This window comes from Peromyscus leucopus, unplaced genomic scaffold (assembly GCF_004664715.2).
Source record: "Peromyscus leucopus breed LL Stock unplaced genomic scaffold, UCI_PerLeu_2.1 scaffold_267, whole genome shotgun sequence".
In the NCBI taxonomy this organism is placed as follows: Eukaryota; Metazoa; Chordata; class Mammalia; order Rodentia; family Cricetidae; genus Peromyscus; species Peromyscus leucopus.
This window is the reverse complement of record NW_023505142.1, coordinates 59271-72899: the sequence shown is the minus strand read 5'-3', so window position 1 is coordinate 72899 and position 13629 is coordinate 59271. Positions and strand designations below refer to the sequence as shown.

The following is a 13629-nucleotide window of genomic DNA, read 5'->3' as shown; positions in this document are numbered from 1 at the left end:
GAGAGACCATGACAATCTTGAAAGTCATCATTAAAAATTTTTTTAAACTAGCAGAAACAAAATATTCCAGAGAAAATAAAAAAATCACTCTTCTACAACACAATTTCTTGTTGACATAATCTGAATGCTTATATCATGAATAATAAAGTGTACAGATTGTTTTATTTTCATATGTGTATGTGTGGATACTTGTTTTATGTTCTTTGATTTTGAAGAGTCAAATGATATTAGATCCATTGTGCTCATCAAGTCATCAGTTTTCATGTGAGGAAGCCTTCTAGGTAACCAAAGAAAAAAATAAAACCAGCTCAACAAGCAAAAACAATATGGCTTTTTCTAAAAGTATTAGATACATTTTATAAACCCTTTTCAAATACAAACCACTTCCTACAAAAAGGACTAGTTAATCACAAGGGCAAATCTTACTGAGAAAAATACTATTACTACAGAGGAAACAAGGTACATAGGATCACATGAGTGAATGATCCAATATGAACTCTCTTCTCTGATTGTTTGGGAGGGGTACAGAGAAGAGGGGCTGGGTCTCACATAGCAGGTTGTTCCTCCATGATGGGACATCCTCAAAATTCTGATCTTCCTGCCTCCATCTCCCAAGTGATAGAATTAAACTATCTTCTACTTTTACATAGATTCTCCATCAATGCTTCAGGTAGAAAATATTCTGCCACTTTAAAATGTTAAAGGGAGAAACATCTTCCTAGCTACATCAACAAGAGTTACAGGAAGATGATTAATTTTAATTAGACTAACACAAATGTGAGGTAAGAATTTGTCCATGTCATTCTAGCATAAGGTTGGAAAGTACAGCAATATGCCAAAGACATGTGAATATATGTGTTATATGGTATGAAAATAAGAAACATACCTTCATGATGCATGAGTCATTTTCATAGGGGTCACAAACTTGACAAGCACCATTATATATGATCATTATCTTGGGATTACTAAATGCATAACCATCATTAGATACCTGTGAAATATAGTTTTACAATAAGATTATTTTCTCTAAACATTGCCTCATCAATTCACCATGAAATTTTGTTTATGCATGAAATGATATCTTTTATTTGTTACCTTTAATTGAAACTTTGCAAAGGATTTTCTCCCCCATCAGATCCATGGTATTAGAATGCTGGCCATCTGTGGGCAGGTGACAATCAACCATTCTGCTGTCTTGAAAGACTGTCTGTGTGTAGACACTTGCTCCGAGCACCCACTTACTGTCATTATACTGAAGATATAATGGAAAGTCAATTAACTACTTCTACGTTGTGATGTCCTTGTGTTACTAAATTATATATATACCAACTTACAAATTGTAAAATATCTATACCATATGATGGGATAAATAATTTTTTAAAATCACATTAAAGTGGTAAAAATATACATAATTTGGTAATAAAAAACCCTCTCTCAAAGCATACATTACTGATAGATTCTATCCAAAAAAATTGCCAAGGTTGGTCATGAATAATGGATTTCAGAACAAGAGGGAAAGTAGTGGAATGCATAGCTGACACATGGTAGACGGATTTTCCGTGTCAGAGTTTCTTTTCTGAGAGTTCCCACATTCATCCCCTGGAACGTGTCTCCAGTTGGTACCCCACTGGGCTTTCATGCTGTTATATGATCATTGAAGGTCCAGAGGAACAGCTAAGTTGCATCAGTGCTTCAACTATTTGAAAATTTTTTAGCTTTAAAATAAAGTCTACAAAGAATAATAGGACGAAAATCAGATGTGCACATATTAATTGTGTACACACTATTTTTTCATGACATCCACATCCCAAGTTAAAGATTTTTTCCCCTGAGGATTCAACCACATTATTTTCTTTAATTCTCTAAGAAATATACTCTCCTCAGTAAATGTTTCATTTTGCTTAATCTAGCTTTTGTCATTTGAGTAGAATTCTAGCCAGTTTATCTTACTTAATAACAGTGGGATGTCATGCTTAAGTTACACTTTGGGTATTATTTAATGTACTGTAAAATGTCTTGGAGTGTGAAAAGGAAGAGGCAGAATAATTTTCTGAGCACTGATAACTATATTGAAAACTAAAAGGATATATTGTGTTGACAACATCTGAATTCATATTTATAAAAATATATTCTGACTGAACAACGATTTTCAAACATGTAGCATTGGTCATACAACTCGATAGCCTCAGCATTGTAGGTCAACAAGAAAGGCAAGGGCAGAGACATCACTACAGTTTGTGTAGAACAGAGTCTACCGAGCTTTGAAGACTTGGTGATTGACAGACTAAAGTTGTGCAGATATCTATAGTCAAGGAGGAGCAGTCCGTTAAAGCAGATCTGTCAGTGGGTTCCTCTAGCAGAGGAGGAAAGAAAGGAATGTCTCAAGGCTATCATTATAGCTATGCTTAAAGAATGTAGGATCTCTTGTTTTCCTGTGTGAAATCAGTCTGCAGCCAATGACTGGTCCTTAAGATACGAATTCTACTCCTCTATGAAAAGGTAGACCCAAAGTTATAAATAAATATGGTTCTACATCCTTTATATTCAATATTTTGTGAATGTTTATTATGTGCTGAGAATATTCTTTTTAACTATTTTAATTTTTGAGAATTTCATACATTTGCACTGTACCTAAATGATATCCATCCAATCCTATGTGGCCAGTCCTATACACATATACACACTAGCTGTTGGTGTTCTGATGAGGGAAAACACAACAGAAAAGACATAGAATATCATTTTGTTGTGATAACTGAAACTGAGGTTTAATACAAAACACCAAGTCTAATCTGGTCAAGGAAGACAACAGAAGATGGAGGTTATATATTTCTTCCCGAAGGATAAAGAGAAATCCAACATGGCTGGAGAGATCAGCATTTGAAAAGCAAAAAGGTGTAAAACTCCATGGTCTGTAGTAGAGCATGAAGAGGATGAGGGGGATGTCTAAGATGCCCACAAAATTAGACAAGAGCTAGGTTAGAAAGCCATCCCCTCACAGGGTTGCTGGTTGGACTTAATCCTGTGCATCAGCAGCTTAAAAGCTGGGTTTGGCTTTTAGAGAAACAATGAAGAAAATGGTGGCTCAGGTGGCTGAATTTCTAGACCAAGGCTTGTTTAAAATTGCTACTATAACAGCAGAAAAGAGCTGTAAGTGGTAATAGTCTATTCTCTACATAAAACAAGAAATGTGTATGTGTGTCTTTGTGCAAAAGAAATATAGTAAGGGTTACCCAGAAAATGGCAGTGGACACATATGTCAGTATATAGAGAGAACAGTATAAAATAAGAGATAATGGGAACCCATTACTCAGGACAATAAAACAGACAATGGAAGAAAATGGGTGATATGGAAGAGAAGAAATGAACTGTTCTCTGTACATAAATTTCATACAGATCCAACTATTAGAATTATGATCTATTCCAGATATTCTCTGAATATTTTTAATGTAAATCAACTAGAATGTATAGGAAACTCAAAAAGAAATACAATATAAACTTTCAAACTAATTGTATTACAATGAAATACATAACTGCTATGAACAGGAAGGTAAAGAAAATAGTGTACATCATTTTGGGAGCATCACTAGCTGGTATATCATTATATCATTTCATACATTTACTGTTCAAAGTAGAGGGTAAAATATCTGAAATATATATATATATATATATATATGTATATATGTAACTTATATGTATATATATGCAAAGAATGGAAAATAGGCTTATATATTGGAATGATGAGAACTGTTTTTTACCTGCAAAGAAAGAGACACAGATAAGGAAAGGAGACTAGAGTGAACCCTGTGCCATCCCATTAGAATTAGAGACATTGCTCATGAAGATGGTAGATTAGATAGATGAAGGTGATGAAAGTAGATGATAGATACATAGATGACAGACAGATAAATGGATAGACGATAGGAAGATGATGGATGACAGAGAGACATGTGTGCATACTCTATCCATTGAGAACACTTATAAGCAATAACTAGCCTGTAATAAATAATGAAACTGGGAGAAGACATTAGCTTAGTTTAAACATAGTGTCATTCATACAGATGAAGCCGGGGCTTTCAACAAATAGTTGCAGGATTTTTAAAATTGTGCCAATTTATGCATGATAAAGAGTGAATCAAGAAAGTCCTTAAAACCCACGTTGGACAGGTTTTCTGTTTAGATGTTAAGATTAGGCCTAGTTAATTGGTTTTTCCAGTACCAAGTGGACAGTCTTATAAATGTATACATACAAGCAACATTAAATGAACTCTTATTTTGATTGATATGTAATAATAGTAATTAAAAAATAAGAGACTAGGAATTTGAGAAGGACCAGAGAGGGGCACATAGAGAGGTTGGATATAGGAGAAGAGGGAAGTAATGTAACTATATTTAATTTTTTTTAATTAGGCATAGCAGAGATTGATTCAACTTAATGTAACAAATATTTGCCATGTAGGCCAATCTTGGGTTTGGCAACTAAAATTTCTTTCTTTCTTTTCTACTACAAGTCATTATAATGTTCAGGGAATTCCAAAATTCCATGTCAGATGTTTTGAAGGGAGAGAAGTAAAAATCACAACGCATAAAACACATCTAAGAGTAAACATAATATGTACTTTCCAAGAGAATATACATTTGTAAAATTTTCTTCTGATTAAACATTGACTGTAGCATGATCTCATATTATCAAATCTGCTCAGGCCACATATCTACTTCACTGACAATGAAATTCTAGAGTTCTATGAACAACATAATGTAATGAGCATACTTATGCATAATCGATAAGTAAAATATATGCAACAATTGTTTCCTTCAGCAAATTCTCAGTATCAGATTCACTATTCACTTTATCAATGTAGAGATAAGGTAAGAATGCAAATACGATTGACTGCTTTAAGCTTTCAACTTGTCCAAATTTCAAAAAACAGCCTTATAATAAATGTTTTACTTAAAAAAGAAAAGGGAGATCATATAATTCACAACAATATGTATAATTGATGTAACACATTTAAATTGAATAATGTTCTGCTTTTGTAACCTTGAAAACAACTGACAGGGGATGGACTCATAGTACTAGTGCAGGAGTTGTGAACAAGAGCACAATAATCCCGTTTCTGCTTTGTGAGGGCATGTTCAGACATCGCCATCTCCTGCACTCCCTGACAGATATACCATGGCTGAAACCGTTGCCACTCATTGTGTTTACAGCTCAAGAAAAGAAGATGCTTCCCTACAACAAGCTTGATGTTCTTTTAGTTTTTATTAATCAGGAATGAAAATCAAGACCCAATACCTCAAAAAATAATATAAAATACTTAGTAAAGTTCACAGAGTAGCTTTTCTGGAGAAGCAGCTTGGTCATTTTCCTGTAACTCTTAGTGGGTCGAACACCCTGAGATCATGTTGGTAGCTAATAGACAAATTAACCTACAGAAATAAACATTAAACCATTTTCAACATTGCACCTGCAGCCTGTGCTTATCATATATACCTCCAGTTTAGTAACTTCACACTTGATGGAAGGCGATTCTTTGAAGCCTTGACCAAAAACTCTCACTGTAGCACAATTCTGCTTCTGAATATCACAGAATCCAGAATTCTCAAGTTCTGTAACTTCAGGAGCTATGTCTTAGAAAAGAAAATGATAATAACAGCACTTGCTTTGTGAATTGCAGTAAAAACAGCATCATTATTTGAAGGTCTAAATTAAAAGCATAAGTCGAATAACATTTCAAAATATACTGAAAATAATATTTATAGTAATTAATCAGTTAAACATTTAATAATCTTGTTTTTTAAAGAGGTATTGTTAACCATCAAAATAAAAGCATGTTATAAATGATAACACTCAAACACAAATTTCACTAATATTTCAGTAATATTTGTTATTGATAAAGGGTGGATGTCAATAAAGTATTACTATCATAAAATAGATCTCTTTGTTTGGCCACATTCGTTTGTATCAAATAGATGGATTACAGGTAAAATATGCTTCTGTAATAAAATAGTTCAGTCAGCAGTACAATATTTACATTTCAAAAATTATTTCAGTATTAGAAAAAATTATCGAAGTGTACATATACTCCTATTCCAGTATTGTCCACATTTTTTACTGTCAATGAGCATAATTGTGAGTTTATTAATCACTGGCAGGGAAGGCTTTTCTTAGCACTCAGAGTTAATTGGCTTTCATGTGGCCCTTTTCTAGCTGTGGTCTTAGGAAACACATCTCACCTGCCTCAGAGAGAGCTGCTTGTTAAAAGGAGTGTGTGCACGTGAAACAGCTCACCACCTGCCTAAGTCCTGGAGCGATCTCAACCAGTCAAGCAGCCAGCCTCAGGGACAAATTGTGAGCATGTGGACTCAGAAGGCTCAAAATCCTCATGAAAAAAAATGTATTAGTTTATCCTGTCACGACTGTAACAAATGTCTGTTGACCGATGTATTCGTTACATGAGGCACAGTAATAAACCAAATGAAGCCCCCATATAACTTCAATTTTTGGAAGGACAAAGATGGTTTAAAAAGTGAGAAAACATAAAATGTAGGAATGGTGTTTTGCAGAAATTTTATATTAATTTATATATTATAAGAAGAAATTTTCTATATTATAGGAGATAAAAATATGGGGTTGCGTGAGAAAAAAAACTACTAGGAATTTTTAAAGTTAATACTGAGATAAAAGAGCTCCCAAAATTGACTTAAAATTTTTTAAGCAAATTAGTATACTTAGTAAAACAATAATAAATTGTGCTTAAGATATACTGAATATGCATGTGGTCTAGGCAAAAGGTTATTCTCTACAGACAGGAGCATCCACTGTGTGCAAAGGCCCTGCTCCTGGGTGGGCCTGGCAGTTCCAAGGGACAGCAACTGAGATGAAAGCAGCTGGAAAGAATCATGAGCTGTCAGAAAAAGGCCACCAAACGGCAGGGTGCCAGTCAGGAAGCTACAGGGACATCTGCCTTGACTTTGAATAAGATGAAATAAGTGTAGTAACTAATACACTTTTCACTAGAGACTTAATAAACACTATAGACAAGGGCATTTTAGTATCAGATGTCATCCTCAACATTAAAGTTTCAGAGCATTTGCTTACCATATGAGTCACTGCAGTCATAGGAACTGTAGCCTGGGAAACAGGCACAGCCCCAGTCCATACACTGCCCATTGCCACTGCACAGATGGGGCATTTTAACACTTCGAGAATGCCTTCTATTGACTTCCTATACTCTTCCATGTTGTGTTTTCCTTCCTCTAAAACCCGCCTCTCACACTCATTCTCTAACAAGGCCACTCCTTCTTCTGCCCAGCTCACATCATCCTTCAACAGAACATCCTTCACACACATGTTCACGACATGCGTTAGCGCCCTGCCAAGAAAGGGAGGCAGAGTCTTCCGATGCTGGAGTTGGCTAACGTCCGCTGACAGAGAGCCAAGATGCTCAGTCAGTGAGGCCCGAAGCTGTGGGCCATGAGGGGACAAACTCCTGATGGCTGTCCTCGGTGTGGTCCTCGGGGAAAAAATAAGAAAACTCTTCCAGGTTGGCTTGTCCGAGACTCTGGAAAGCAAATATGGGAAGAAAGTCCTTCAAGTTTTGTCGTTTCCATCTGTTTTGTGGATTCTTCATCTCCGGTCCTGTGCGTGCCTCTCATTACTGAAATACTTCAGTGGGTTTTGTGTCTCATTCCCAGGATGCCGCAAACTTAACTCCAGTTTGGTTAGGTTTGTAGGGCTTCTTCTCGTAGTAAGAAATTCAAATTATCTTCTTCCTTGGGTGCATGAGTGCTTATTTTTCTAACAAGAGCTTCTGAATTGATATATTCAGAGGTGATATCTAGGTCTGGTATCAAGGAAGAGAACTGGATGTGCTGGTGGTCTTTGCAGCTGGAAGCCATTTCTAAGTGAGATCCACTGTCCAGATGGTGAGAATGCAGATGCTGCGAGGCGGTACCCAGCAGGCAGCCGCAGTAGGAGGGTTTCGCTGGAAACTGTCGGGAAGCTGGTATTTTGTCAAACATGCTTCTTCCTGGTAAAAGCCTTCCAGATGAAAAACAGGATGGTTATTTGAATAAGAATGTTTTCGGGCTGGAGGGATAGCTCTGCCGTTAAAAGCTAGGCTCACAACCAACAATATATGAATGTTTTCAGCCACTAATATATTGTGGAAAAGGCAGAATGTTGAGTGACCCACTGCTTAAACTTCATAATAACACAGTAACGAATGAATAATAGCTTAATTCTCACCTCCATTCATTGATAAAAGCAATATAATTGTTGACGTCATGGTCAATTGTGATCCCGTTTTTGTCATGGAAATCGTTTTCCGGGTTTTCATCGAAGGTGCCACAAAGCCCCAATGTGTTTCTGTAGTCTAAACTAGGGGCCCTGAACGTTATACTCATACCCCACTCACTGAGGTCAGCACGGATGAATGCTCCGGAGGAAACCAAATCTGAAAGCAGAGACACCAACCGTAGGATGGAAGAGGCTGAATTCAGTCGGTTAAGAGGAGTGCCACGAACGATACAAGAGTCATTGTCCGTACATACAAAAAATGAAACACTGATTTTTTTTTACATGAAAACTTTCATTTAATATTACATTTCAAAGCAACTCATTTTTACATTATGCTGATTTGAAATTTGGTCACAATTTCAATTTTTTTTTAAATTTTAATTTTTATGTGAATGGATGTTTTGCCAGCATGTATGTCTGTGCACCATGTGTGTGCCTAGTACCCTCACAGGCAAAATAGGGTGTCAGATCCTCTGAAACTGGAGTTGAAGACAGTTGTGACCCACCATGTAGGTGTGGGGAATTGAACCTGGGTCCTCTGGAAAAGCAGCCAGCACTCTTAACAATGGAGCCATCTCCCAAGACCACATCATTGAAACAAATGGTTTGAGACTTCTTTAATCATTAAAATGTGAGGTTTTATGTGAATGAAACAGTAAAAACCAGTAAGGCAACGTTAACAAAGTCACATTTTGGATAGTAGTAATGCAATATAGAACTGCATTGCTAAGTCGTTAATTTACACTCACAAACGTAATTTGAAAGGAACACAAGTCCTCATAGCGATCGATCAGTCTCCTTTTGCTGCCAGCCGGCAAAACAGAATCAACAGCCAAGTTATATGGTGGTCTGGGAAAGTGGCAACAGAGCAAGCAGAGAGAGATTAAACGACCCCAACAGCCTGTGCCATCTGATTGGGAGCCGCTGTTGTCCCACAACATCCCGAGGCCAACCATCTGGAAGTATTATTGGCAAAAATGACTTTTCCTAAGAGCACTAAAGACACATCACTGTGTTTCTTTTTTAGTTTTAACATACTCCTTGTCTCTTCATTTAAAAAAAAAAAAATGGTGTGAACTCATTACGGGAATTTCTTTTCAGAGTAAACAAACTTTACATTCCTACTCACTGAAATAGTTAAAATCATTACAAAGTCTGCATTTTGTATTTTGCCTAGCAATCAACAAATGCCCACCCCTTCATTTTCTTGACCCTAATGTTTTCTACTACGTGTCTCATTTTATTTAGCTTTCATTAAACTCTCCTATGGGTACCTGTAACTCTCCCCCGCTACAGGGGGAGATGCAATGAACGTCACTGGTGTTAACCACATCCTTAATTACTTCACTACAACCAATTCCCAGAGTTGAAATTTTTGATCCGATGACACACATAGAGTCCCTCAGAAAGGCTGTAACTTTTTCCGTTGTCCCTACTCTTGACAGTGTTATATGAAAGGTCGTGCTTTTTGATTTATTTAATTACTGATGCGGTATTTCAAGGTTTTGTTGATTATTTGTACACTTAGACATATTTCAGTGTTACTCCTTTGTGAATTATCTTTTTGTTTTTATTTAATTGTTTACTTGAGACAGAGTCTTTGCTATGGAACCCAGGCTCATTTTGAGCTCACCATTCTCTTCCCTTGGCTTCAAAGTGTTGGCTATCAGGTATGTGCCACAACACATGGTGCCTTTTGATGTTATTCTGGTTTATAATTGTCTACTGATTATATATATATATATATATATATATATATATATATAATTCATCTATATATGTATCAGATATATAAATGTTTTTATACTTACTGTGTTATACATATAGCAAATGATTTTCTAGTTCTTGATTTACATTTTGGCTTTGGATGAGAGAATTCAGATAAATAATGCTTTGTTTGTAAATTATTATTCAGTAAGTGTTATAAAACCATAACACATTTAAATTTTAATTAAATTCAAATATAGCTACCAAGAATTTACTTTTTGAAAGATAAAAAGGTTAGCATGACCTTAAGATGTAAATATCTTGTTCACTGGTATGAAACAGTATCTTTAAAAAGGTCAATGACAAAATATTTTTAAATGTGTTCCATTTTGAATAGGAGGTTATAAAAGAAGTTTTCTTTCAATATATGAGTCAATCTAAAGCCATTTTCTTTCCCTTTTCATACCAGTGAGCAAGATATTCTCATACACGTATATATTTTAATCATATTCATCCATTATCTTTCATGTGCTATTTTCTTCAACAACTAATATCAAAACATAATAGTGCCTAATTTTTAAAGATGAACAGAAGTTCATCCAATATAATAAAAGGAAAACTTTTTTAATATTAAACTTTGACCTCTGTTCACATACCGTCATCTTTCTTCCTAAATAAGATTCAGTTATTCTGATATTGCTTGATGATGAATCTTGGCTCTTCACAAATAATGTGGTGGAGATTCATGTAATTGACCACTGCACATATCAAAAGTAACTACATCGGCTTCTTCTTTTGCAACAAAACCACAGTTACATGACACAGGATAGTGAAGTCTTCCACAGTCCCACTGACGTACATGTATTTCAAAATCACGTGACATACTCTTATAAAGCACAAATGTTCCAGTCTTGAAGTTATCATATATCCTAGTATGAACAAAATTCAAGTACATTAAGAATCAGGATAACATATTATAACAATATAAATGTAATTTTAAATAGTTCTTAGATGTATGTATAAGTAATCAATGTGTTTTGGCCTGAGACTAAGAAATTTGTATTTCCAGTACCTTTATGGCTCTGAAGACTGATTTGTGTTCATGAATGACTCAACAGGACCCTAAATACCTTAACTCTTCCCCACACCTCTCTTTCTCTTTGCCCACTCAACAGACTCCCTTCTTAAAGGAGAGCATGCTTGCTGAGTGTGCGTGCACTTGGTCTTCCTTACGAGGAAACGTTTCTCCAGCTAGCCCATTACTTAATGACTTTTGATAACCAGACTCTTTAATAAATCATGAGCTCTACTTCCATCCCTTCTTCTCTACCTGTTTTAATTCCTGCATGTATTTGCTCGCAACACTATTTTATTACTGTTGCTGTTGTTAATAATGTTCCTGTATCTCTTCTCCTATCCGAAGTTCAGCACCAGGGCAAAGAGAGTTACTGACTTCAATCACTGCCTTACCCTCAGCACTCAGAATAAGGCTTGTCACCTGGATATTTCACAACTAATCTCACTGAATGAACACAGATTAAATACATCACACTATGCTTTCTTGAGGTTTCCTCACCAGGGCTGCTAATCTCCAAATACGGCCATAAAAGATTTCTGCATAAGTGATCAGTGCTGACAACCTTTCAGTACTCTCTGAAGTCTGTACAGTGCTTTTATAACAGAGGGTTCTACAACTGTTCACTCATAAATCATTTTGCTGACAACTACCACAATATGTTTAGAACACCTGTCAGGTATCATGAAGACAATTTTTTACTAGACAAGGAGTTGTCTTTCTTAAGAATATCTTAGACTCACGAGCAGCATCACCAAAATTAAATCTTTCCATCCAGACATTAAAAGCAGTATCATTTTGATTTTTTTAATTACTTTGGCAATTTTACTTAAATTCCAGAAATAATCACCAAGGCTTTTATGGTAAAAAACCCAAATTAAATGAGTATTTTTGTCATCAATTAAAAGTAATCAGTATTAAGATAAATTTAATAGATTAATCATTTCACAGAAATCTCAAAGATTATTCTGCCATTATATAAACATAGAACATAGTAAATATGCTTAATGAAAATAACTGACTCATTATCAAAAATAAGTAAATGACCAAGCCAAAAATGATTGTGTGCATTTGCAATAATCTTCATTAAATCTTCACTTGTAATAATCCAAAAAGGCTCATTTGTTGTCTACACTGTTTACCCAGACTGGAGTTAAGATAAATTATTCAACACAATACAATGTCTAGAAACAAGCCAATGAAAGTACAAATCACTGACAAGACAAGAAGTACAAAGAGTGTGACATTTAAAACAAAACAACAATAGCAAAACTAAAGGAAATAAAGACCACTGAAAGAAGAAAGATTCTGGACATTACCTGCCATCAAAGGTTATTATGTGTGGGTCAGTAAATGAATAGCAGTAAGCAGATGGGACGTCCTTGACTTTTATCTTTGGAAGAAAGATATATATTTAAAGATTAATATTGCTATGTAGATAGTGATATGCAGTAAATTATTTTGCAATTGCAATTAATATTCAATAAATAATTTTTATAATTACTGAAAATGAAATTATTTTAAAACTAAAAAATATCAAGTAATTTTTAAAGATTTATTTATTTATGCAATGAGTGTGTATGCGTATACATATATATATATATATATATATATATATATATATATATATATATGCCAAGTGTGAGCAGGTGATGACAGAGACCAGAAGGAGCCGTCACAGGCAATTGTTAGCTGCCTCACATGGTGCTAGGAACCAAATTTGAGGCCTCTAGAAAAGAAAACAGTAAACTTAGCCCTTGAGCCATCTCTTTGGCCCCATCAAATAATTTTTAAATAAAAAAATCGCAGCACAAACATATCATTTAAAATCGTAAATTACAAAGGTTATTTTTCTGATTAGTCAACCTGGATGCTGTCTGGAGTGTATCTGTCCCACAGGAAATCGTCATTGACTATGGGTTCCACAGTGATGTCTGTAACTCTGTCTCCATCTGGGGAGAAGTCTGTCACAGCCGTGTAGCGCACCACAGCATGGCTACATATCCACTGTCGCAAGGAGAGTTCTGGTGAAGGTCCACATGGCAGGAAGATAACGCCAAATTTAAACCCAGGTGACCGGGAAAAAGAATTTCAAAGTCTTTTTGCAAATGTATAGACAAATCAAATATAGTTACTTGACTAATATGAAACATTAAGACTAAAATATTATTCCTAAATAATTGAAAAATATGTTGTAATGTTTGCCTAAATTAAAACAAAGCCACTGATTCTACTTTATCTTTATAGATAAATATTAATTTTGTGTATGTATACATATATACATACATACTTCTATTTTCAAAAAGCTACAAACAGATGTGCATCTAAATAAAATCCAAAAGCAACTAATAACACAGGTACGATAAGGTAATGAACACGATAGTACCATGATTTCATCAACATAAACTGTATATATGTTCTGATATATAAATATATACATTTAGTAAGAACATGATGTGGGTCTCTTGGTCATGAGTAATCTTATTTCTTCTCATAAGTGTTTGAATATATTCAGAAACTGAAAATGATTCTTTGCTTAAGTAACAAA

General features: G+C 35.0%; 1 pseudogene; it reads right to left on the bottom strand.

Moving 5' to 3' along the window:
• Nucleotides 1-13629, bottom strand: part of LOC114694750 — a 65840-nt pseudogene that overhangs the window by 26199 nt on the left and 26012 nt on the right.